This window comes from Bombus terrestris, chromosome 4, assembly GCF_910591885.1.
Source record: "Bombus terrestris chromosome 4, iyBomTerr1.2, whole genome shotgun sequence".
NCBI classification, from domain to species: domain Eukaryota; kingdom Metazoa; phylum Arthropoda; class Insecta; order Hymenoptera; family Apidae; genus Bombus; species Bombus terrestris.
Window position 1 is genome coordinate 2126471 of NC_063272.1, and position 27407 is coordinate 2153877.

General features: G+C 35.3%; 1 long non-coding RNA gene across 1 annotated transcript; it reads left to right on the forward strand.

Moving 5' to 3' along the window:
* Positions 1-15278: 15278 nt before the first annotated feature.
* Positions 15279-26985, forward strand: LOC125384882. The gene is made up of 3 exons (XR_007223724.1): positions 15279-15327; positions 15556-15637; positions 26506-26985. It is a non-coding gene; the product is annotated as an uncharacterized LOC125384882 (long non-coding RNA).
* Positions 26986-27407: the final 422 nt, after the last annotated feature.

A 27407-nucleotide genomic window follows, 5' to 3' on the forward strand; every position in this document is an offset into this window, starting at 1 on the left:
ATTCGAATATTTGAATTTTTGAAAATTTGAATTTTTGAATATTTGAAAATTTGAAAATTTGAATTTTTAAAAATTTGAAAATTTGAAAATTTGATTTATTGAAAATTTGAAAACTTGAATTTTTAAAAATTTGAAAATTTGAATTTCTATTTTTGTTTCTATTATTGTTTCTATTTTTGTTTCTATTTTTGTTTTTATTTTTGTTTCTATTATTGTTACTATTATTGTTTCTATTATTGTTTCTATTATTGTTACTATTATTACTATTATTATTATTACCTTATTTCACGCATATTTATGTGCAACATAATATGAACAAAAGAAAGAAAGTTTAAAAACATTATTACCATTGCCAGTGCGTTATGGTTATAGCGTCATAAGAAGCAAAAAAGGGGAATAAAAAGCGTTAAAACGTCCTAACTTCAATTTCCACGGCAAATGAAATTGTTTACTAAAAGGTATAATTTACATCTCATGGCTAACATATGTACATGCTCGTTAATGAACGTTGCAACACCTGCTGGTTTTCTATAACATTAGAAAATAATTGATCAGGATTACTAGATAAATGATATGATAAAATAGAATTTTTCGGTATTCGTACGAACCAAGGATAGACGAAACGCTGAGTGAATGTTCTGAGTGATAATTTCATTTATTGTAATTTCTGTTTCATAAAAATCAATCTCTGCGTTTACTCGTTAAGTTTTTCCTTTTAAATTCGGACGTACATGAACGTTAAAGATTCTAAAGTTCTCCGTTATACCGTGATAACCGAAATGAAAATTCAGATTTCAATTTCAGAATCGAATGGCCTCTACTGTGTCTATTTATTGAAGGGTTAAAAATATGTTGACGATCTGTTCGGTTTATTTCGTATTTGTAAAATTAAATTTCCCTTTATCGAAATGGTTTGTGATTACGTGTAATTGCAATTGAAATGATCAAATGTCAATTCTCTTCTTTCCTGAAATTCATTTATCTTACATCGATCGACAACGTAAATGTCAGAGACTGTCGTTATAAATATCTATAAAACGTCAATGTAATGTAACGAGCGACGGATATATAGAAATTTAATTCCCTGTTATTTCTAGTTTTCCGAAACAACTGATAATAGCGACAGCGTGTAACGGCAATAAATAAAATAGCAGGCTATTGTATTTCGTTCTAAATTAAAAAAAAAAAAAAAAGGATCAATGCAGCGGAGAGTATCGTTGAATTATTAATAAGTTGAAATGTTAATTTAACACATGCATCGAATTTAAGCTTGGCTCAAGTACGTTGTTGATTGGATTTTTAATTTGGTCCTTTATGGAACTAGGCTAATTAACCTGCTCAGTTTTTAATTATCATTCCTGATTACATTGCAACAGATTAGCTCTGACGATTTATGAAAGTTGTTCGTGTACTAAAATTAAAACGTTGAACGAAGATATAAAATATGCGGAAGGCGGCGAAGCTATAAGAAGTAAACAAGCGATGCTCTTTAATATTGATAATCATTAGATTGTATTCTAATGATTAACCGATTACTTTAACGAAAGTGAATATAATACCTTTACTTTCGTTGCATTCATTATTACGTTTATATATAAAATTTGCTGCTATTAAATTCATTATGATAGTGAAAGAATAATTCCGCCGGAATATTATATCGAATTTCAACGTTAAATGATTATTAAATTATAAACGATGATAAACCATAATAATAAATTATGTCTACCACGTAGTAGGTACGAGAAACGTATAAAATTCTGTTCAACATACACATAATAAAATAATAGAATAAACGAATTGCTAGCTAATTGTTTCATTGTAATTCGATGAATAATATCGTAAGTTAATTTCGCGTATATTCAATTACTGAAACACATTGTGTATAATAAGAAATTTTAACATCAAATTACCAAGTAATTTAATTTCTGATCTCGAGATAATCCGCGTGATATCCTCTTTATCCTATCGATATTAAATTTTCACGAAGAAGTTAATTTCAAGCGAATGGTAATATTAATCGAATGTTAAGCACGTATTCTTTGCTACGCTGTCGCAATGCTATGTTAATTTATCAAGTCGATAAACTTTTCGACCGGAACACGTAATACGCAAACTTTCACCAACTAATACGAGTTGCAAATTATTAACGCGCTATTCGTTTCTCTAACGTTATTAACTAAGAACTTGCACAAATTTCTATTCAATTTCGAGCAATATACGCTGGAATAACGTTTGAGACGTTGTTAAAATTGGAAATTGCGATAAACGAATCGTTGACTTTTATCGCTTTCCTACTTACGTGTTACGGGTTTGTATTTGGTCGAAAATTTGTCTGTCTATTAAAGAGAAATTACATTCGTCGTTCTCACATGTAAAGTTACTTCACCAATTAACATGGAACGCGCGTGTTTCGTAACACAGACAGCACTATCCTTTAAACCTTGCTGCGATAAATAGGTAATAATAATAATAATAATAATAAACCGATAATTAATACAATGTTTATGCTGTATAGAGTGTACTATATATCTATATAATAATCTATGTTTAATCTGTGCATTGAGGTTGAATGATAACTCCGACAAATGTGAATGAGAACTCCACGTGCGTAAATGAATTTCATTTTGTAGCCGACAGATGAAATTTAATAAATTATATATATAATTATATATATACTGACAAAATGTTATTTTCTACCTACTTTCTATTATCTAATTTTTATTTTAAAAATTACATTTTGCTAGTTTTAACTCGACTTAGTTCGCGAAAAAATCGAATTTGCAAATTTATCAAGTATACTTAAACGACGGTATGTTCCGGAATAAGTAGGACTAGATAATCGACAGGAGGTGGTTTCACGTGTGAAAATAAGTCGAAAACGTAAAATAACATTTCTTCGTAGAACGCTTTGTTTCCCAGAAAAATAAATTTGAAAATTTCTCATTTATTCGTTAACATTTATTATCTCGAAAATGAAGCCTTAAACGGGAACATGTTACTCCACATTTTCGACTTGTTTTCACACGTAAAATGACCTCCATGTCGATTATTCAGTCCCGTCCAGTCCGGAATTACCCACGTTCCGGTATGCTTGATAAATTTTCAAACTCAATTTTCTCGACAATCACGTCGAGAATGCAAAAATTTTTATGCTATATATATTTCATTTATATTTCCACGAAGAATCACGCGGTGCTTGCTTCTTCGTATCACTCGGCCCGGGCTCCGTACATCAAACTTGCACGTTGAACTATCTCCGCTATTTTTGTCTTTCTCATATCTATCTACATATTAAAACTACGCTGAGACAACTTCTTTTTCGTCTTTTCGAGTTTCCTTTGAAACAAGAAATGGAGATAATTTTTATTACGAAAGTCGATAACGTCGCTACGTTGTATTTGGCGTTTAATATCGAGTACTTATTACGAAGAAACTTGCTCGAGTCCTAAATGGGTCGTGTTGTTTTTCATTGGGGAAATTGATAAACGACGATGTGGAAGTAAAATAGTCGACAGTTCTCGTTCGTGCAACATCGCGACGATCGTTCAAACCACGCTGTTCTCGATACTGCAAACAACACGTGACGTCAAAAATGCATCGACGGTGTGACGTAGAATGTACACGTACGAGAGGTTGCATGCTTGGTGTGGGATGCAACACATGGTGTGTAACGATAGCAACCTCTACGCTATACATGCTCGTATAAGTAAAACAACAAACAAACAAAAAAAAAAAAGAAAGAAAGAAAGAAGAAGAAAGAAGCGGTCCGACATTGTAACTCCCTGTACGCTTTAACTTTGTACCTGTAAGGGTTGAACCGTGGTTGCGAGGCGATCGATAGACTATCTAAAGCTGCACTCACCAGGTCTTTGCTTTATTGGATATCACTCGATATCTTTCAAGAAATCGCATTCGAGTGTAGTCGATTGATTGGAGCGGAGGCCTGGCTCAAATCGCGTCTTCCTTCCGGCTGAATTTTGCGATACTACGCTTCGTCCGAATCTTTGATCGGTCCCTTTAACGCGCAACTTTCTAACTTTTATTTGCCTTCATTTTTCCCCACCTTTATTTAAGGATTTTTACTTAACGATTCCCTTCACGCAGCACGTGCTATCGCTTTTTTTTTCTTTTTCTTTTTTTTTTACTTATTACGTATATTTATTGCTCTTTTATCTCTTTCTTTGCCTGCTCGTTTCATTTCTTTATCTTTTATTTCTTCGTTTCTTTATTTCCCTTATTTCGAATATTCGCTGTGAACTCCTTCTTCTGACATTTTTTCCATCTTTTTATTCATTCTCGTTATTTTACATTATTTCGTTATACGTTGCCACGTCTCTTTCTTTCTGTTTTCACAGATTCCGCGTATCTTTCTGTTACCTGCTTGTCAATATCTATCGCCCCCGTGTTCATCGCATCATCTAAATCGCGTACAGTCTCGAGGCCTTTTCTTTCCGCTCAACGTAACTTGCTCCTTCTGCTGTCATCCAATTTTTTATATTCCTTTGCCGAGGATGACTCTATCGCTCTATTATCTGCGAACGACGTGTCTAAAGACAGTTCACGTGCAAGTCTCGTTCTTTCCTGCTTTTAAATGCGAAATTTTCAGATCCAAATGTTTGTGTTTAATATTATTACAGTGATCTTTTAGCGTGGCGTTAATTTGTTGTAGGAGCAAATTAAATTTCCTAGATAAGGGTTAATATCTGTTAATAATAATTTTCATTGACAATCTGACTAACAGACGACGGTAATTTTTTATCAATTTTCTGACGTTATCAATTTCCAGATATCGAGGCACAGGAAGACAAATTACTCGTCCGATTTAGCGCAATTAATTATTCGTCTTACTCTGATACAATAATTTACAACGTACAGTAATCGGAAATCGATCGTAATTTTCGTCGGTATAAAAACCGGGGCTGCTTGCAGCCTGTCGTTTAATGCGCAAAAATATTTAATATTTCTGGAACTTTTGAAAATCATGAAAGTTTTACGACGCGAGAAATTGATGATGTTCGTAGTTGAATCGAGAACTTCAACCGCGATTTATGATTGTACACGTAGCTGCAAAGAGTTGGAAATAATTCACCAAGTTCAGTCAGAACAAATTGATCAAAATATAATTCTAGACGTATATAAACGGTAATATAAATTTCTTGACAGAAATTCGTTTTAAGAATTATAAATTCCAGAGAATGAAATTAAGAACTTTCGGGAACTTTGAATAATCGGAATGCAGCGTAAAATTCAAGTACGTCGAAGCATCGAAAGTTATTTTGATCACACGTCACCGTTTTATTAATCTTGACACCTTAAATCTTTGTATTCGTTATTTTACATATCGTAATTAAAGTACAATAATTAATTCTTAATTAATTTAATATATATCATAATTTATTAACATTTAATTCTTTTCCTTAATCATTGATGGAACACAGATCCATTTTTTTACTAAATAACAAAGAAATATTAATTTACTTTGGAAAAATTTATGAAACTATCCACCTTAGTAATAAGAAACATCGAACGATCATTGAAACACTCGCGTCTGACTAGTTACTGTCTAATACTACTTTTCAGGCTACACTGTATCTTCATTTGCTATACTTATACACTGTACAATTGTTATTATATATAATTTATATATATATATATATATATATATGTGTGTGTGTGTGTGTAGTAAACAAATTCTATCAACAATACAGGAGTAATATTATTTAATATAAACAACGTATATAATTTAACAGAGACATTGATCTTTTTTCGTAAGTTTGATTAATTTCTTATTTCTTAATTTCTTCTCACTTTTTAATTCTACTTATTCAAAACATATATATTTAATATAATCGATACAGCTGCATAATGCGAAGCTTCATTAATTAATATCAAAAACGTTCATCGTTTTCAAACGTCAACTGTAAAAACAATAATAATATATAACAAATTATTAAAAAACAAAGTAGAATTGTAATTGACCATTGTTATAAAATTGATAGAAAACAAAATAAGTATGCGGGGAATTGAGAATTAGAATTAAAAAAATAATAAGATTAGTAACAATTAATTGTATCTTTCCATATATAACTTCTGCAGAGTCCTCTTCAACTTCGTCCCTGTAATTGAAAGCTCTGACTGACGTAGCCCATTTCTTTTGACCATTTTAGCACCGTCACTTAGAGGAGGATATTACTTTCTGTAAATACGTGAATTTCAATTTAACTTCGCAGCTGCGTAAAATGAACATGCAGATAATGCCGGACGTCATCTTCCATTTTACCGTACTTCACATTTATACACCGTTGCCTGCTAAAATGCTTTATGACTATCGGCAATTTTCTTTTACGATCAATATTTTATTAATTATTAAGAAGACAAAATGTCAGTGAAATCTTATTTCCAACGTACGTTGTCGGAAGTTTTGTCTCATTGTCTAATTTGTATTAATAATCAGCTATGTTTTCTTCTTCGTTATCAACCAAACAAAATATCATTGAAATTAATTTACAAGCACGTATTAATAAAGAAGTATGTTCGCTTTTATAGGCAATATCATATTAATTATTAACGGAACGAAATATCAATGAAATTTATTTCCAATTATTATTTGACTGATTCGTTATGGTTGATGAACAGATACATATATAATACATTATTGTTAAACTTTTCAACAGGTAGTTCAAACTTCGTCAATCAACGTGTTGATTTACTCGTTTTGATGAAATTCCTATATTATTACGAGAAATTCGTTACATTATCCAATGAAACAAGCGATAATGTATTTTATATTCAATTAAAATTTTAACTAAATTCAATACGCGCGTATTCGAATCTGATAATGAAAACCGTATATATATCATTTTTAAGTGCTGTGCCAGGGAATAAATGTTTCAACTATGAAACTATCGCATGCAGGTTGTATTAAGAAGGTTAAAATTATTAAAACGACAACTGCTGGAAAAGCAAGAACTAAAACTCTCGTTCTACTCGCAGAATTTCCACCCGAAATACTTAAATCATTTTTCTCTTCAGAACCTAAAAACAGCATAAAGCTGGAAAGCGCACTACTCGAACATAGTTGGCGTAATTTTAACTTGAGAACGTTCGACTGCATCGAAGTTCTTCGTTTAAAGAGGAATTCTCGAAGCATTAGCCGCCTTGCGGTTCAAACTTTTTCGAACGTTGTTGTTGTTGCATCCTCGTCATTTTTCACTGCCGGACGTGTATCAAATGCACTGCATTGGAACTATCGTTGCTGTAATATTGTAATATCGGGGAAAACCTTGATTAATTAAGAAAGTCTACTTGACCGTGGGTCATCCACCTCTGTGGAACGTGTGTATACCGGAGCCATGGTACAAGAGGTTGCCAGCGTCACGTCGGAGACGCAAGAAATCACGAAACCCATAGATCGCCGGTGATCTTGTGACAACGACCATAGCCAAATAAAATAAATAAATAAAAAAATCCTACAATATTAATATTTATAATCTAATATTAAGATTATTATATTATATCGTATTAATTGTTATATTACAATAGGAAAATTAGAAATCAATCTGGGAATTTACGTGGAAGTTACAAGCGAAGCTCCAAAATAACAACTACGTTAAATATTTTTACTACTAATATTTTACTACGTTAAAAGCCAGTTTTCAATTTCTCCAAAAGCGATACGATTCAAGAATTTTAATCGTTAATAATTCTGATTACGAATAATCATTACGAACGATTCGATTTGTTCCTCGGTCGCTCGATAATAATTTTAGATCATGGGAATTTAATTTGAAACAGTAATCAATGGAAGTGACCTGAATTTTTGTTCGGTTATCGAACAGTGACCATTATCAAGGAAAACCGAATTTTGCTTTGGTTACCGATAACCATTATCGATGGCGAAATTGATTTTCGATTATCGCCAAGCAATATCGATGAAAAAAATATTTTCTAGTCACATTCGACTATCGTCGATATTTATTGACATTGCTGATAATCGGTTTTCACTGGCAACGTAAAGAAGCCTAATTATAAAACTGATATGTTTTATTAAGCAAAGAAAAAGATACGAAAATGTACGAAACAAAGCATAAGATAAAAGATATCACGGTGCAACTGTTAATAAAAATATTCTACTGCGATATCTTTCATCGTATTCGTTTCATATATTTTCATATCTTTTTGTTTGCTCGATAAAACACACAAGTTTTATGAATAACTGCGAACACACGTACTATTGGCTTGTTAACTAGGTGATTGCGGGTTTTGTCATTAGATGATATTGACAAAATTCGCAATCACCTAGTTTCCAACCCAATAATTATCAGTGACGTTAATAACGATTGATAATATAGCCAATGATAATTGACAATGTAGAGCAAATTTTTGCCATCGATAATGGTCATCGATAACCAAAATAAAATTTTCTCGCCACGGATAACAGTTACTCGTAACAGAAAAAAAAAAAAAATATTTTAAAAATCCGGTCATTTATGTTGGTTATTGGTAACCAAACTGAAATTTCTCTCGTCGATAACGATTACCGGCAATCAAAAAAACTTTAATCCGTTTTAACGGTTATTCGCGATCAAAAATTTTTTAATTAAAAACATCAACCTTCATATCGCAACTTTACAAACTTCTCTTGTAACAGTTATGATGTCTTGTAATTGTAACATTTATGGCAAATATACATTTAGCGAAAAATTAGTATACAGCATGAATAGAAGTAGTCTTAAACATTACAACTGGTGATAAAGATCGTTTCGCTAAATATCGTGGCTTAACACAGCGAATAATTGACTGCTCAAATATTTTCATCGTCTTTGCGCGACGAATATTTTATGTAACTTCTGGATACGGTTTTGCAGAGAAATTAGAAATTTTAGAAATTTCACAATCACGTATAATCGTGGCTCGTCGTGCTGTTAATGAAGTTTCTAAATATTTCGTGTAATATAGGAAAAGTGAAAAGTTTCTAAGAGTCTTCGAGTATCTTCGTGCGTCTCTGTGTGCGTATAATCGAGCGTCTTTAGATCGCGAACGTAGATCGAGGAAGAAATTGCCCGTCTTTGACCTGTTAGGCGGAGCAAAATTGTACGTTAAGAGAATAAAGACTGACACTTGCCAGGGTTACGAGTCATCTAGAAAAATAAGCTCCCGTAGAATATCACCTGAACGCCAATTTTGTCTCCGACTACGAGCACACGTAGTCCTATTACGCTGTTCTCTAGGGGGAGACGAGTGGAGAGCGAAAGAGAAGGCAGAGAAGAGCTCTCCGAGGAACATCATATTAGTTTGAGAATTTTCTCATAAAAACAGGCTGAAATTTAAAGTTGATTTGAAAGTAGAGATCGGTTTTAGAAAGGCTACCGGTTCGATTGGATCTCAGGCTGAAAGTTTCATCTACAATTATATCTCAAATATTTGTGCAATTTTATATCTTCTTGCGTGTATTGCGTATGCTAAAAGTCCGCAATTTTAATTATCACGTTTCGCACGATACCAGCATTCGCGAAAATACTTACGAACGAGAATTTATTCAAACCAGTTGCTGTGTATGATATCGTATAAAAGATAAATGCTTCGGTTAAGAGTAAATTTCGAAAGAAACTATTTGTTAATTTGCCAAGGATTCGTATTCTTCTAATTACACTTGCTAGCCAAGTGTAACTACCACAATCGATGCCAATAGCCCAAGTTCGATCGTAACAGGCGGATCGTTTCTAACTAATTTTACGTAGAACGTTCTGATCGATATTATCGTCGTCCAACTGAACCAGTTGTTCGCGTTTATCGCGTCGCGTCTTAAAATCGGGCAATTGTCTGGTTTGCATGATTCGTTCGACGAACGGTAACGCAGCTGTACGCACAGAAACCGATAAATCGGCTCTACAAACTGATTAGACCTCTCGTTTAGAAAGACGGTGTAAATGAACATAAACACTTTTGTACGCGAGAACCCATAGAAAGGAAATTCCGCGTACACCGGCAGAAACGACTAGCTTAATTTCAACGACAGCATCGTTTCTGAGAATTGAGCATTCATCGTTAAACATGAAAGCGTTGGCTTTCAGAGATGTACAAGTTTCTGTATGTCACGGTGTACACGTCAAACGTTCCTTGATTCGATGAAATGCAGCCTCTACTTTGCTCGATTTGTCACGGATTAGTTGCACCGTGCAAGCAAGGTTTATACTTAGACTTCAAAGTACCGAACATCGATAAAACACAACGCAGGTACGTGTTCTAAACGATGACACGAGCTTCCAAGTTTCCCAAGGAAAAATTGTTTCCCGCTGTTTGCGCGGTGGCTCGCGCTGCTATTCCAACGTTCGCAACGGAAAATTTTTCCAAATGCGCATTACGCGACACTTTCCGAAAGTTTGTTAACGCTGTAACGAGACAGGAATCGCTGCGAGAATTATAACAGTGAAATTTGAAACGAAACCGACGATGCAGATGGAAATTACGTTATTTTGGACATTTACTTGCGAACGTAGTTTATTTAGTATTAGTGAAAAATTAGCACACGGTATGAACAGTAGTTTTAAACGCACTATTAGTCTCAAAAACGATCTCGCTATTTACCGTGGCTTATCGACGTAGCGAACAAAATTAGCGTTTTTCCAATAATTCGATGATCTTTTTTCCGATACTTGTGTGATACATATTCAAATCTGTTCCACATTTTGCACGTATAATAATAATCACCATAGTTTTGTCTCGTTACAGCGCCAGTGAAATTTCGAAATTATTCGGTGCGATATACCCAATGGCTTGAGAAAGCGTTCCAACGTTCATCACGGAATGTTTTCACGAATGTGCGATGCGTGTCATGCGAGATATTTGGAAATTTCGCTGGCGCTGTAACGAGACGCGAGTATTGTTGAAAAGATATAAAATGGATTCGGAAATACAAATAATTCCCTTTATTTAGCACACAACTGTTATACATATATCTTATACTCTTAAGACCTCAAAATCCTACTCGCACGCACGCTTGTTGTCAACCGACTCTTCCAGATACTTGTAACGACTGGCTCTTGTCTTTTGTCTCAACCAAGACCCGGACGTCCTCTGATCCTTACACACACATTCACATGTACAGTGTAAATGTATCATATTCCCAACAATTGTATTGGAAAAATTTGAAATGGATTGGAAAATGTATATGGAAGTTACAGGACCTTTCTCGAAAATTATCGATAGTTCAAATATCAGGTTGTACAACAAAAGAGTCTTTCGTTTTATAAGAAAATAATAGACGCACGACGTTTCTTGTTTCCTTTATTTTATCGAACTACGTACGTTCCATTTTGTTCTATTAAGGTAAAGACCACGACATTTGACAGATTAGCTGTCGTGTTTGTATAAAGATGCATTGTCGTAAAAGACATATTCGTAGAGGAAAGACAATTTTGGGGCAACCTAATATTTGGCTGAACCTGACAAAACTGTATGCTTGTAATAAATAAAAAAAAGCCTGCTACGCCCTTTCGATCATTTCAGCTCGAGTTATGTGTGGGTCGACCCAATTACGTTCTTACAACGTTAGAGAATACCTTCGTTTTGAAGAAAATGAAAAAAGATCGCACATTTTCGTTTCAATTTTTTTGATTAAACCTCTTCTCCCAACGTTACAAATATGTTTTATTATCGTTAAAATAGGGACAGGCTCGAAAGTACAAAAATTGAAGAGTCGCAACTGATGTAACGAACATAATCACGATAGTCGTGTCTCGTTACAGCGTTAACGGGATTTCAAAATGTTTGGCATAATACGCGATCCTACGCAAAATTTCCGCCAGCTCAATGAAGTTTCGGCCGTGAAGAGTCTCGTATTATACGATGTGTTCCCAGCTTTCTCCTAACTGAGCGTTTTTTTTCGAAATTTTAACGCCGGCACCGCGCGAACAAAGTAAATAGATTAATTGAACTTTTAATCGATCAAATAGTCAACTAAACTGAAACGCACGTACGATGTTAAGTTATCGAAATCAATTTTACGATTTTACCGTACGAACGCCGGTATCATCCTTCCTTTCGGTATTTTCCGAGTTTTCTATTGTTCGTGTGATACGCGTCACCTCGGAACGATCAAGATTATGCGAACACTTTCGCAAGCCATAATAAGATTACAGAAAAAAGTACTTTGCTGTGAATACACGTTTCATCGGAGGAATCGAAATTAGTACAGGACGAAGTAGCGTCGTTCGAACGAAGCTGCGATAGACTTAAAGTTGGGCTGTACAATTTCTAGATTTATATTAATCCTATAGAACGAAAAGACCCAGAGCTCTATGAACGTTCTAAGAGAACGGATCTCCTTCGGCGTAAATGGCGCTCCTTATCGGCGAACGGCTACAATATCCTAAATCTTTCTTTTCGACGGTTTCCACGTCGATCGAGAGAAACTATTCGTCGAAATGGACTATCCGTGGCTGATCTATTACGGTAGAAAGTGAAAAAGAACGTAAACGAAGGAAATGGCCGACATAAAGGACGATAACTGTTAATTTAAACGTAATAGAACGAAAGAATACGACGTATTCGTTAAAGGATATTTAAGACAATTTAAATTAAAATCGATTTTTACACGACGTTCTTCGATTTTTTCCAGAACCAGATTATATCTATGATAACGTTTCGATAATATCGTTTTATGCAAAAGAAAGCCAATTATATGATTGAAAGAAGAAATTTGGATCAACGTATGGATATCCTTCTATTTCGTCGCACGAGTTGCGAATAACCTGTCGAATAATGATAAAGATAGAAACGAATATGACAAAGGCATAACGAAGGAACTAATATTCAGAATTTCGTGCGTTTAATTCCTCGAAAATTGCACTTTTAAACGCATCGGTCTCGCAGTTCAACCTGCCGGGAACAAAGAATTTTATCGGAAACATCGTTCTAACATTTCAATTTTACAAACGTTTCGCTCTGCTTCGTTAAAAGCTGCGCGTATTTGGTAGATAGAAAATTATGCACATACGTTAAAACGTATAACGCGCAACAGGCAAGGATATACGCGTACGCGCTGCAAACGCGTTAAAAGCGAAAAATATCGTTGAAATTATTTTCCCATAATAAAGAAATCGTCGGGCCTCTTACGAATACAAAAGATAATTCGTTAAGATTATAGTGTCTATTAATTTTACCATAACGAGTTTAACAGAGCTTTCGAAACTAAAAGCTTTATCACAGACGATAAACCCTTTGAGTGCTGAATACTCACGGCCTATGTCGTCCGTACGGACGGCGCGTGTCTAGCGCTGACGATCGCTGTGGACGGAATACTTTTTCGTTAGACTGAACTCTGTTGATTAACTATTCAAAGCGCAAATCGTAATAAGTTACAGTAGTTTAAATGATTAAAATGAAAGAGATTAAATGATTCAAGAGCGTTATATTTTAGTTATTTTTAATTATTTATTATAAACATTAAAATTATAATATACACATAAATTATTTATTATAAACATTGAAATTTACAGTTAACTAGAATTTGGGTAATAAACTAGAAAACTAAATTTAGTAAATATGTAAAATCCCTAGAGTTCATGTAGGATAGGGATTCTTTTTGTTTTACGGGTAGCACGACAAGCTGTGTTTAACGGAGAGATCAATACGGACGAGCAGTTGAAGAAGTACGTGTTCCCCAGACGGACGGACAGAGAGTTACATTAGAGAGACAGACAAGGTTATAGAATAGTTGTTTAAGATTGTGAAGACTGAAGATTTAAGATTTAAAGACTGAAGAAGAAAGGTCGATAGCTCAGGACGTTCAGGTAAACATTGCACCAAAGACTTATAATTTCCCGTTTAGATAATCATCGTTATTGATTGTTATAGACGCATATTAATTGTTGTTCATTTTTGTATTTTATCAAATCATTTCATAATAAAAAATACTCGATTTTCAGACTTCAGAATCGATCCCTGAATTATCCCATTATTGAACCTTATAAATCGATTTTCGCCACGTCATGCCGCTGAGAGTTAACCTACGCGTCGTCATGACCGAGAACGCGAAAGGGGAGAAGATAGAGAGGATAAAATATACAGACAACAAATGACCTAATAGGAGTATATTTAAATATATTATGCAAACGTTGGACAACGTTATGTTTTGTTAATCTAACAGGATACATTAAAAGTACATTATCAAGAAAGGGGATGTGGCCCGTAAGCAAGTATGTTCTTCTCGATATGACCATCAGACAGTACCTGTGATGCGGTTATCCCGGAAGTACATTGCGGAGTCGGTAGAGAGCGTTTCCTGACCTCTCGCCAGGGAGACAATAGATGAGGATTTAAGGATGTCCAATCGGGATCCATGCAACGCGGAGGCGACTCGTTCCTTCGCCCTTCCTCTTCCTCTTCGCCCGATGTGCTTTCCTCTATGACGGTTTGAAGCTCGCCATAGTTTGCCTTCACATTCACATTCGGGCTTCTCATCTTGATTTAGGCAAATTCTCACTTGAACATAAATAAAACGTTTCTTCGTTGAAACCGTATCATAGTGGAGAACGATCGAACAGTACAAAAGAATGAATAAAAATAAGTCACATTTTTATTAATTTTCTTTTGTATCTAAAAACAAATCTGATAGATTCAAAGATACAAGATCTTCCGATCTTCCTTTATTGCACGGACGAGCAGTTGAAGAAGCACTTGTTCCCCAGACGGATGAACAGAGAGTTACATTCCAGAGACAGACAAGGTTATAGAATAGTTGTTTGAGATTGTGAAGACTGAAGATTTAAGATTTAAAGACTGAAGGAGAAAGATCGGTAGCTCAGGACGTTCAGGTAAACATTACACCAAAGACTTATAATTTCCCGTTTAGATAATCATCGTTATTGATTGTTATAGACGCATATTAATTATTGTTTATTTTTATATTTTATCAAATCATTTCATAATAAAAAAAACTCGATTTTCAGACTTCAGAATCGATCCCTGAATTATCGCATTATTGAACCTTATAAATATACCACGAGTTAATAATTTAGTTGTGTGTGAAAAATTCAGTGCTTGGGAAAACTAAAAAAACCAGATGTAGAGTTTTCTTACAAGTGGTGACCACTTCAACAATAACGAGGTACTTTTGGCATTTGTTTACTGCCGTAAGGAATGCATTTATATTTATTTCACACAAACGTAATAGTATTACTTCTGCATAGGTGTTCGGAAAAATTGAAAAACCCATACATGCGTCCTTAGTCCATGCCGAGCACTTACAGAAAACGCATATATATGTCCTTAGTCCACACCGATAGCTTTCGCCAGACACCTATATGCGCCCACAGCACTCAAAAGGTTAAAACACTGTTCTTTATATCATTTCCCTATTTATAGTTGCGATATCGGGAATAACTTTAAACCGTTTTACACGTCGTTTACTCGATTAAGTCGCTCGTAACGATATTTGTCGTGGAATCTCGCAAAGAACGTAAGGCACACGTAACGATTCATCGATAAATCGGTTAACGACGTTGTTACGATTACCATGAACACACCCGTTAACGATATTTTTTCTATTTTCAGGTTGTTCGCGAACGAAAGGGAATCGTCTCGAGAAAGAAAAATCGCTTATAAGTATTTGAGCACATCGAACTTTCAACGCTCCGTAAGTATTCGTAAAATCCTACAAAAGTATTACAGCCATCTCGATCGTTTAATTCGATTAAAAACATTTTCGTTTTTAGAGAATTTATTCAACGGTAGTCGTTCGATGTACTAGGTTGTCCGAGAAGTTTCTTTCGTTTCATAAAATGATAATAGATGAGCAACAATTTCTGTTTTATATCATTTTATCGAATTAGGTGCGATCCATTTCCTTATATCTCTATTATTATGTTCGTGCATAATTCGATAAACTAATATAAAGGAAAGGACATCGCGCGTCTATTATTTCTTTATAAAACGAACACAACGTATTAAGTTGCCCGAAAAGTGTCTTTCTTTCACAAAAAGAATTTTTTACAACAGTGCACCTTCGTACAAACGTGAAAGTAAGTCTGTGAAATATCGCGGTATTTATCTCAACAGAACAAAACGGATCGTACGTAATTCGACAAAATAATATAAAAGAAAGAACGTGCGTCTATTATTTTCTCATAAAACGAGAGAAACTTTTCGGACAACCTAATAGTAGCGGTACAGCAAGAATAACCTTTCAGATGTGAATCGTATAGAACGGATAAAAAGAAAAAATAGGAAACTAGGAAAGTAGAAAAAAGTCGGAGATTTCATGCGAAAACGGAGAAGCGCACTAGCGCGCGACGAGTTTTCCAAGCGTTTTATCTACGACAAATGCAAACACCATTTGGCACACTCCTGCTCGGACAGCCGAGGAGGACGGACGTGTCTAGACGGTCGTCCTCTCCAGGTATAAGTGAATAGTGAAAAAGTGCTTCAAAGTAATAGTGCTGCAAAGTGATAGTGAGGAGGAAATAAAATAGCAATGCAGATACCAACTATAAACATAGCAACAAAAGGAGAAACATATTATATAAAAACCAAACAAATTAACATTGAGACAGAAGAAACAAAAGAGCATCGGGGACAGGAAGATAGCAATTCAGAACATGAAAGATACTACCAGGACGAAAGCTGGAAGCTAGCGAAGGCTAGCAAAAAACGCAAAACAACTACAGACATAAGTGCCATAGGAAACCCAGTTACAGAAAAGCAGCGATGGCTGCAAGAATTACCATTAAGTAACTCCTTCAACTCATTAACGGAAGAAATAGACGCTGACCCCGTAAATAAAACCACTATCCAAACAAATCATATTGCAAAACCACCACCAATCCTTGTTGAGGCTCAAATAATAGACCCGCTCATCGATCTACTAAATAATCTAGATGAGAAAAACAACTACACAATAAAGCAAACAAAATTGGAACAAATAAAAATACAAACAAACACACCAGAAACATTTAGGAAAGTTATAAAAGCATTAAAAGAAAAAAATGCTATCTACCACACGCATCAGCTTAAAACCGAAAGGAGCTATAAAATTGTCATAAGAGGATTGCATCCTAAAACCAACGTACATAAACTAAGCGATGAGTTAGCTAAAATTGGACATCAAACAAGAACAATAAACAATATAACAAGATTCGACACTAAGCAACCACTACCACTATTCTTAATAGAACTTGAACCCAGAATCAATAACAAGGAAATATATGATATCAAACAAATACTAAACACAATAGTAACAGTCGAACCACCACGACACAAAAAAGATATACCTCAATGCATGCGGTGTCAACAATACGGACACACTAAAAATTATTGCAACAAAAGCCCAGCTTGCGTCATGTCCGCAAAAAATCACTTAACTGTACACTGCCCATATTCAGGAAAAATAGAAAAAGTTAAATGCTTCAACTGTAACGGAAACCACCCAGCCAGCTATAAAGGCTGTGAAGTAAGAAAACAACTACAACGAAAACTGTTCCCGCCCCTACGAAGCAGGACAAGCACTAACACACAAGCCCATCATGACAGCACAAAACCTGAAATATTACCAAATACAGAGCAAGCAATAAACACCAAACCTATCAGCACCAACACCATTGGTGGTCTAAGCTATGCTCAAGTAACCAGCCAGCCAACACACACACATAACCAATACCACAGCAATAGTAACAACGACACTGCAGAAATCAAAGAACTGCTCAAACAATCCATAAAGAACACCGAAATGCTAACCAGAATGATAAGCGAACAAAACGCAGTACTCAAACAAATCATAGTCATGCTACAACTAATTACAAACGTGCTAAGCAAAAAATAAAAACGAACACTCTAAAAATAGCAGCCTGGAACTCAAACGGCCTACAACAATGGGCCCTCGAAATTAAAACATTCATATACAATAATAATATAGACATACTTGTCTCAGAAACACACTTCACTATAAAAAGCTACTTGAAAATACCATACTACACCATATATGATACCAAACACCCCTCAGGAAAAGCTCACGGAGGGACAGCAGTGATAGTCAGAAACGATATCAAACATTATCTACACAGCCAAGTTAATAAAGAATATTTACAAGCAACAACTGTTGCAGTTCAAACAAGCAGCAACTACTTCCAGTTGTCAGCAGTATATGTGCCTCCGCGACACAAAATAACAACACAAATGTGGGAAGAATACTTCCAGGACCTAGGGGACAAGTACATCGCAGCGGGAGACTACAACTCAAAGCACACGCTTTGGGGGTCAAGAAACATTACACCTCGAGGCAGAACACTGGAAAAATACATTAGAAATAATAATCTCAATATATTATCCACAGGAACACCGACACATTGGCCGACTGACCTGAACAAAAAACCAGATCTTCTGGACTTTGCAGTTACAAGGGGACTAAACACAAATAAACTAAAAATAACACCCAACCTCGAGCTCAGCTCCGATCATACACCCATAATAATTGAATACAGAAACAAACCAATTCACTATAGCAAACCAGAAACACTATGCAATAAAACCACCAAATGGCAAACTTTCAAAGAAATAATAGAAAGCAAAATAAACTGCAACATCCCGTTAAAAACTCCTGAACACATAGAACAGGCAGTAGCAACATTGACAGCAACTATTCAGGAAGCAGCAAGGACAACCACTACTCCCGAACCAACCAGCAGACAAACAATAACAATCCCGCAAGAAATACTCGACAAAATCAAAGAAAAAAGAAAAGCAAAAGCAAAATGGCAAAAATACAGAACCCGAGAAAACAAAAAACACTTAAACAAACTTGCAAAGGAAATAAAAAACAAAATAAAGGAGCACAACGATAACGAATTCTCAAAGTTCATAGGGACACTCTCCACACACGAGAACACCAACTATTCACTATGGAAAGCCACGAAAAAAATAAGGAAGCCAATAATACCCGTCCCGGCAATCAGAAAAGCAGATAACACATGGGCAAGAAGCAACGAAGAACAAGCTGAAGAATTCTCCAACCACCTCTACAACACATTCACACCACACATTACCAACAACAGCAACCTCAAAAGTCATACGGAGGAGGATCCACAAACCACTGCTACCACAGCCGACAAGGAATACACCATACCTAAAACATCGGCACAAGAAATTAGAAACATAATTGATAAAACAAAAAACAACAAAGCGCCAGGAATCGACCTAATTAATGGTAAAATCTTAAAAAACCTTCCGCCAAAAGCAATAAGACTAATAACAGTAATATTCAACGCAATTCTAAGAATTCAATACTTCCCCAAACCATGGAAATTAGCACAGATCAAAATGTTACATAAAGCAGGCAAAGACCCGCACCAAACTGCATCTTACAGACCAATATCACTGCTTCCAGTATTTTCCAAAATACTGGAAAAGATAATATACGACCGCATAAAACCAATAATAGAGACAAAAAAACTAATACCGGATCACCAATTTGGTTTCAGAAACAAACACTCCACGATAGAGCAAATGCACAGGCTTATAAACGAAATAATAGTAGCACTAGAAAACAAGGAATACTGCACAGCCCTCTTTATAGACATAGAGAAAGCATTCGATAAAATTAACCATGAAAGTTTACTACAAACAATTAGGAAACAATTCCCAGAGCAAATACACCACTTAATAAAATCCTACCTAAGCAGCAGAACCTTCGTAATAAAAATCAAGGACACACATTCTCAAGTTAAAGACATCAAGGCCGGGGTACCACAAGGAAGCGTCCTAGGCCCAATACTATACACATTATACACGGCGAACATACCAACAACTACCAACAGCACAGTATTGACATTCGCGGACGACACAGCTATACTAGTCAGGCATACTAACCCAGAAACGGCAGTCAAAATACTACAAGAACATATCGTAAAAATAGAAAATTGGCTACAAGAAAAACAAATAAAAGCAAACCCCTATAAATGCAACCATATTACATTCACGCTACGGAAAAAGATACCACCAAACATCCTATTGAACGGCACGCATATAACGCAAACAAAGCATGTCAAATACCTAGGACTCCACTTAGATCAAAAACTCACCTGGAAACTACACATCAAATCAATAGTAGAAAAAATACAGAAAACAAGGGGACAAATGCATTGGCTAACAAGCCGAAAATCCAAACTAAGCACAGAAAATAAATTAAAAATATATAAAACGATCATAAAACCAATCTGGACGTACGGAATACCACTATGGGGGACGGCAGCAATGAGCCATATAAATAAAATAGAGGTAATACAGGCTAAAATCCTCAGAACAATAGTAAACGGACCTTGGAACGTCAGAAACGAAGATATACGAAGGGACCTGGGAATGCCAACGGTCAAGGAAGAAATTAGCAGATACTCCGAGAAATACAAATTAAGAATAGCAACACACATAAACCGGCTAGCTGCGGAAACATACAAAACCATAAATATGGACAGAAGACTAAAACGGAAGCACCCAGCAGACCTTATAAAGGACATAACCTAAGAAACACGAGGATGGTACCCCGCTGGGGGTAGCCACCAACATGCTAATTTAACCGTTAAAAAATTCCACCAAATGTCCAAATTGGACAAATTGCGAATTTTAATAAATAAATAAAAAAAATAGAACCATTTGGCTGAACATCTGACAGCACAGGCGGTATGACCCATGTTGAACCATGTTGATCGAAACGACGAAAGGTCACGCGTTAGCCTGCGTTGACAAAACGGTGCCACTTGAGTGGAATCATGCGATTTCTCTTACCGTATCGTCGTTTGATCCTTCCGTCGATTCTAATGGAAAATTGAAATTTCATTTCTGTTGCTTCTTAACAACACGACATAACGAGAAATCGAACGACTCGTTGTTATTTCATTTCGCTCTATCTCCTCCTTTTATTTATACATCTTTCGAAAAGCTATCGTCGATAGCGTTTTTAAACAGTTAACCGCGTTTCATGAATTAAACAGGTCGAGAAAAATGTTAATCTCGGTGTGTTTCATCTGTCGTATAATATAAAACATTACCATTTACCATAAAAATTCCAAATTTTAGTAAGAAGCGCTAAGAATGTTATTTAGTGGTTCGCTTTGTCAGTAAAACTGAAAAATTGGATTTGTTCCTTTGTTATATCGGTTATTCCCTGTACAACGTATTCCTTTTTATAAACTCAGTTGATTATTTTCACCGATATATCGGCTATGCCCGAATTGTTTACGCAATTTTGTCTGCTTGCAAATTGAGTGGATGTTTTACTGCGTGTGTCCGGTATTCCCCGATAACGATCGAAATATAATACAGAAAACATAATGCGATTCAGTTTTTTGGTCGAATGTGTGTTGAATAAATTATCGAATATGCAATTCCACGAACACGAGCTTCGAAAGTTACTCCACCATCTACGAGTTCGACCGTAAAACCTACGCTTCCTATCAAAAAACATTTCCCCAATTTTATACCAGTTATATCATTGATCGAATCCACTTCACGTTGCTGGTGTTAGATTTGCCAAGTGCCACTTTGTGCGATATTCTGTTTCGAGAAATACCACACTGGGAGGATCCACTGAATTTCTTCTATCTTTTCACATTTTTCTTGTTTACGAATTTTGTTATTTTGTTACAATTTTAACATTTTATGTGGGAAATAATTCATTTTTTCGAAGAAAAATGTAAGCCATCGTCATTTTGGTTTAACGTCGTCGTAAAACTTATAACAGGAACACGTAACACATTTTCTTTGTGTTCGACGTGTATACTCGTCGTCGTTTATTTTTATTTGCATTTTATTCACGTTGATTTCTAAAACTAAATTCCACGGTTAACTGGTTAACAGTACATCGCGCTTCGTGAATATTTCAATTCACTCTTCTATGCTAAGGAATCGTACGAGTCATCTGATGCGTCATTCGTCTATCATCTGACACGGACGAAGAAAGGAAGAATTTCTCGAGATTTTACGCAGAACGAAAATTTGTTTTTCGATATACGCTACAATTTTGTTTTTCTCATAGAGATTATACGAGAAAGTAAAATGTACTGTTGTTCGTTTTATTCCGCGCGATTCTCAACTTTTATAATCTCGCGTAACGTAACAAAGCATTGCAAAAGGAAATAAAAAGGTGGAAAAGTAAAAACTGAAAAATACGTTGCACGTAGAAATTTCTTACGATTTCTCTTCAAACTTTGAACATTTGGATTCAAATTAACGCGATATAGTATCATTTACATGTACAGTTTAGTTGATAACAAACCAACAGCAAACAAAGCAATGTTTATCGATGTTTTACGAAATTTATTTATTACACGACTTATATTTGTGTGACTTTTTCTTCGTAATTTCGTAATTGATTGTTATTCTGGGTGTTTAGATATTTTTCATTCTGTCCACAGTTTCCACTCGGTCGTATCTTCCTTTCGTTAACAAACTTTCTCGAGTTTGAGGAAAATATGAGAGAACCGTTACTTGATATGCAAGTTTCTTTCTTCGAACGTTAAAAGTTCGAAATTTTCTTAAAGCATCAGGAGTATTTTCATTTGTCGAAACGAGGACGAAATTGGGGTATAAAACTTGGCGAGCGCTGCAGCATCGAGAATTAATGATATTGTGCTTCAACTTAATTTATCGCCATGAAAATGCTGGTCTGCACTTAGTCGACCACGAACTTTTACTATTTCGGACTTTTTCCTCCTAATATTTTATATTGGGTTGGCAACTAAGTGGTTGCGGATTTTATCATTAGGTGGCACTGACAAAATCCGCAATCACTTAGTTGCCACACCAATATTATCGTTCCATCTGAAACTTCTATTATTTAAAGCATCGTATTAAACCTTGTGTCCGAGTACAATGTTTCCAGTAATATTATACAGGTTGGTTGGTAACTGGTGGTACAAACGGAAAGGGGGTGATTCTACGCGAAAAAAGAAGTCGAAAATATAGAATAAAAATTTTTCGTTTGAGGCTTCGTTTTCGAGAAAATCGACTTTGAATTTTCGCTCGGTACGCGTGCACTTTATCACGTCTCGTTATAACGGACCTCACTGTACATCGTTGTCTCGATGGATATTATCGCAGTTTAAGTTTGTTTTTGCCGTAACGGAAAATTAGGAATACATAATGAAATAACATGAAGTAATCATAAAGTTTATTATTACAAAAATTGCTGAAAGTGTTGCCCATTCTGTCCAACACATACTTCTGCTCTTCTAATTAAATTTCTATGAACACTTTCTAACGCATTCGTTTGTTTTAAAGTATGAAAGGCTACAATAATCTTTTCTTTCAATTGCTCGAAAATAAAACCTCGAACGAACAATTTTTATTCTATATTTTCGACTTCTTTTTTCGCGTAGAATCACCCCCTTCCCGCTTGTACCACCAGTTACCAACCACCCTGTATATTGGGTTGTCCGGAAAGTGTCTTTCTTTCAAAGAGACGTCTTTTTCAACGACGCATTTTTATACAAACATAAAACCTAATCTGTCGAACATTGTGATCTTTAGTTTGATAAAACAAAATGGATCATAGGTAATTCGATAAAATAATATAAAACGGAAAATGTGCATCCATTATTTCCTTATAGAACGAAAGAAACTTTTCGGACGACCTAATAGTTTCGTATTGCCATAAACGGAGAAAATTCGAACTTTCTAAGTAACGTAAACTAAAACTCGAAATTCGTTAAAGTAAAATTGAGGAAAAATCAAATATTGTGCATAGTAACTCTCTAAATTTTTATGTACAATGTTCGTCGTAATAATATCAACGATAGAATATAATCAGAAGAGTACGCGTGCGATAAATTCGATCGTGCGTTTAAAAAGAAATAAATGAAAATTTCAATAAGAACGTAGTTGGCGATTTAATAGAATTTCAATAGAATTTCAATAATGGACAAGAATTTCGTTATTTGTCCGGTAACGTCGTTGTGTCCATTTTCGTAAAAGCCAGATTACGATTGCACGTTTTTCTCGATTCGAAGCTTCGTCGAGTTTAATCCGGCGACCGGTTTAGGCTACAGTATGTTTCAAATTTCCAGCCCTTTGTGTGCAGAAAAATCATTCGGCCCGATGAACCGCGTGAAATGTAAAAGTTCACTGATTCAGCGAACGAAAATAAATCGCATGTAATATTAAATCGATATCGTCGACCTGAGAGCGAACTTTCTCCTTGGAATCTCGTATCTTGGACACGTCGAATCAAACTTTCGAAATTCGATATTTCCACCGATTCAATGCTACTCGTATGACTTTGATATTTGTCGATACACCCCGGTACACGTGTAACGACATTTGCGACTTCGACGCATGGAAAATCCGTCTCGTAAAATGTGCGCTAGCCTGTGCTGAACTGGTGAATGATTGCCACGTTAGAACGAAGTAGCTTCAATAAATGATTGATATGCAGCGACATAAAGAAAGTAGTGGCAAAGTAAAAATTTTAATGTAAATCTTTCGATGGATTCAAAGGCGTAATAAAAAAAGGTAATAAAAAGATTTCGAAGCAGAACTAGATTATTTGAAATTCTCTGACGAAAATGCTACGATAGAAGGTCCTTTAGTGCGGAAATTACGTTACAGAATTTTTTCGAATGGAAAGAACACAATGTAGTTATTGATTTTGAAGAACGTTCCATAAAATATTGAGTTACTTAAGCTGCTTATATTTTGATTTTTGTAAATAAGCAAACGCGTATTGTTTATCATTTTATTGTTAACTTATTTATTCCATCTTTTCTATTATTCGTTATTTAATATTAAAAGTTACACTTATTTTCTTAAAGTTGATTCATATAATTATCATGCTTTCCTTTATGAATTAATTGAATGTTAACGCGTCGCGTAATTTATAAGTATTAAGAAAAATCGTTTATTCGAGTACATTATTCACCTGGTGTAATGTCACTCAATTAAGAAGCACGAAAGAATATATTCTTGTTCGATTTATCACGAAAAATAAAATCTTGCACGTGTGTACAAGCTGTTGGTTTCATCCAAAAACTACGACGCATGGGATAGAGAAACAGATATATATGCAAATGCACGTAATATATAAGAGAAAAACATATGTACGAGTCCATAAATCGAAGTACGAACTGAAAAGGGAAATTTAAATTTTATCGAAAATTCTACTTCTAATCGACGTCTGCGTAAGATACGAGGACTAGCTGTTGGCGAGATACGGAAGCAATTTGTAGGTTCGAAGGGGAATATCGAGAAACTGGTGGAATACGCGAAGCTGTCGCCAAATTTTAACGTCTAATAACTTCCAATGGCTGTCTGATATCCGCACGGTAACATTTCCAACGAAATAACGAGAGCGATTCGCAAAAGAAAATATCGACTCGCAACATTCGTTCTGGGCACGTGCTGCGTGAGCGCGTCTGCGTAATCCGTTTTTAACGGGCGAAAAAGTCAGTGTTATTGCTAAAGCGAACGTACTAGGAAAAAAGTAGCGAAGCGTAGAACTTTAAAAATAAAACAACATTTTTCCACGCTATATTCTTTCTGATATTTACGAAGCCTTCGTGTGCCAAAAGAATCTGACATTCTAATGTGACAATAAACAGGAAATCTTTTAAGCAAAAAGAAAAGAAAAATACATATATCCCGAGTTCTCATTGGGATTAGGGGCGTGTAACGAATCTTCATTTGGATGAACCATTGTTGTTATACGATATGGATGATATTTACTGGTACCGATATGGTACAGAGTTTGACAAGTAACCGTGGCAGTTAGATACTCGAGATGCCAATGACAATGATCTTAGGTTCAATAACGAATCCACGGTCAAAGGGATAACAAATACGTCTTCTTCCAAAGTCTAAGTCGTACTGAGCTTACTTGTCCACAATTCAAGTGTAACTCAACTTACTTGTCTACGATATAAGTAGAACTCAACTTACTTGTCTACAGTATAAGTAGAACTCCCTCAGTCCAAATGGAACTGCACTTATATACTCGTCTCTGTACCCCTCGGGTCAACTATATTTTTAAGGAGATCTATACAATTACTCCATAGCTTTGTTAGGCAAAAACGTCCATGCCATGACCGTGGCTACGTTTAGCGACCAGTTGTGTCACTTCGAGCCCAAGCCTACTGTCATAAATCTCGGGTAAACATAGTCGGATTAAATCATAAATAACTACTTCTGAGTTTTATTATTTAAGTGCAGCTATAATAAAAAGTCTAGACTAAAGTATTGGGGGTCTTCCCAAAAATTCCAAAAGAAAGGCCCCGATGTCCTTTTATCTCCAACATGTATATAGGAGAAATAAAATAGTATAGTAATTTTTTAATTGCACACTAAATTAGTATTAAATTCCATACGATATTTTCAAAGATCTTGTATCTTTGAATCTATCAGATTTGTTTTTAGATACAAAAGAAAATTAATAAAAATGTGACTTATTTTTATTCATTCTTTTGTACTGTTCGATCGTTCTCCACTATGATACGGTTTCAACGAAGAAACGTTTTATTTATGTTCAAGTGAGAATTTGCCTAAATCAAGATGAGAAGCCCGAATGTGAATGTGAAGGCAAACTATGGCGAGCTTCAAACCGTCATAGAGGAAAGCACATCGGGCGAAGAGGAAGAGGAAGGGCGAAGGAACGAGTCGCCTCCGCGTTGCATGGATCCCGATTCGACACCCTTAAATCCTCATCTATTGTCTCCCTGGCAAGAGGTCAGGAAACGCTCTCTACCGACTCCGCAATGTACTTCCGGGATAACCGCATCACAGGTACTGTCTGATGGTCATATCTAGAAGAACATACTTGCTTACGGGCCACATCCCCTTTCTTGATAATGTACTTTTAGTGTATCCTGTTAGCTTAACAAAACATAACGTTGTCCAACGTTTGCATATGTTGGGAATATGATACATTTACACTGTACATGTGAATGTGTGTGTAAGCGTCAGAGGACGTCCGGGTCTTGGTTGAGACAAAAGACAAGAGCCAGTCGTTAGAAGTATCTGGAAGAGTCGGTTGACAACAAGCGTGCGTGCGAGTAGGTTTTTGAGGTCTTAAGAGTATAAGATATATGTATAACAGTTGTGTGCTAAATAAAGGGAATTATTTGTATTTCCGAATCCATTCTATATCTTTTCAGCATAATATATTTAAAGAAAAAGATTGATCGTACCTTCTGATCTGAAAAAATAGCTCTGTTTATTATATATTATACATTATATATGTGTATGGGAATTAACTAGTGTCTATATAGTTTCACACTGACAAAATAGTTTCGAGTTACTTGAAAATAGTTGCTTGATTCAAGCAACTGTACGCGTTAACAAAATAGCTTCGAGTTATTTGAAAATACTTGCTTCACTCAACTGCACACATTAATAAAATAGTTTCAAGTTACTTGAAAATAGTTGCTTGATTG